Below are 1,714 nucleotides of genomic sequence, written 5' to 3'. Positions count from 1 at the left end.
TCTTGATCCCCCGATTAGATACTATAAACCCGAGGAATTTGCCCGATCTGACCCCGAATGTGCACTTTTCTGGGTTTAGCTTCATGTATTTCCTTAATATGTTGAAGGTTTCTTGGAAATGCTTCAAATGGTCCTCTGCTCGCAGGAACTTGACCAATATATCGTCGATATAAACCTCCATTGACTCCCTATTTGTTCTTCTAACATCCAGTTTACTAGGCATTGGTAGGTGGCACTGACGTTCTTTAATCCAAACGGCATTACGTTATAACAGTAGGTGCCGAATTTGGTAATGAAAGAAGTCTTTTCTAGATCGTCCTAGTCAATCCGAATTTAGTTGTACCCGGAGTAGGCGTCGAGAAAGCTGAGTATCTCGTACCCGGCCGTCACGTTGATCATTTGGTTGATGTTAGGCAAAGGGAAATAATCCTTAGGGCATGCTTTGTTTAGGTCTTTGTAATCCACATACATTCTTAGCTTGTTTCCCTTCTTAGGTACTACCACTACATTAGCTAACCAGTCCGGGTATTTAACCTGAATGGATCCTTGTTTTAGAAGTTTGGATACCTCATCCTTGATGAATACATGTTTGACCTCAGATTGTGGCCTCCTTTTCTGCTTAACTGGATGGTACTTCGGGTCCAGACTAAACTTATGAGTGGTTACCTCCGGTGGAATCCATGTCATGCCAAGATGGGACCAAACAAAACAATTGACATTAGCCTTAAGAAAATTAGTAAGTTTTTTCATGAGCTCGGGGGTTAACCCCATGCCAATGTATACCTTTCGATCTGGTAGGTGCTCGATTAATACGGCTTGCTCCAACTCTTCAATCATCAATTTGGTGGCGTCGGTGTCATCAGGAGCTATGAAGGATATCGGGACACCGTACTCGTCCTTTTCATCTATTCCTCGTTCCCCCTATTTTTCTGATTTGACCAAGGCCAGTATCAGTGATTGCTATTTAATCTCTACTTTTCTGGTAGGTTTTGCATTCCTTAATGTCAAAACAGTGGGCACCGGAACTGCCTTATCTATGATAAACGTCTCCTTTGCGGCTGGCTGTTCTCTGTAGACCGTCTTGACTCCCCCCCGGTATGGTAAATTATAATGCCTGGTGCAAGGTTGAGGGTATCGCCCTCATTTTGTGAACCCATGGTCTTCCGAATAGAGCGTTATACCTCATGTCCCCCTCGATCACGTAGAACTTTATTTCTTGAATTGTCCCGGTGGTGTTCATTGGAAAGATTATTTCTCCTTTACTGGTCTCACACACCATGTTAAATTCATTTAACACCCGGACTGCTGGTACAATTTGGTCCTATAATCGCAATTGCTCTACTACCCTCGATCTGATGATGTTGGTCGAGCTACCTATATCGATCAGCACACATTTAACTTGAGATTTATTGATAAGTACGGATATTATCAGCGCATCATTCTGAGGTTGTACGATGCCCTCGGCATCTTCGTCGCTGAAAAAAATGGCTCCCTCTGGGATATAATCCTGGGTAAGTTTTTCCCTTGTATAGATACTTTAGTGTGCTTTATCATTAGCCCTTGGGGACATCGACTCATCCGATAATCATGTTGATCACATGCTGAGGCTCCTCTTGTTCGACCTATTTGCCAGTGTCCCTGTTTCTAAAGTGGTTTTTGGCTCGATCACTCAGAAATTCTCGGAGGTACGTGTTGTTGAATAACCAAGCAACTT

This window comes from Nicotiana attenuata, unplaced genomic scaffold (assembly GCF_001879085.1).
Source record: "Nicotiana attenuata strain UT unplaced genomic scaffold, NIATTr2, whole genome shotgun sequence".
Taxonomy (NCBI): domain Eukaryota; kingdom Viridiplantae; phylum Streptophyta; class Magnoliopsida; order Solanales; family Solanaceae; genus Nicotiana; species Nicotiana attenuata.
This window is presented reverse-complemented; position numbering follows the sequence as displayed.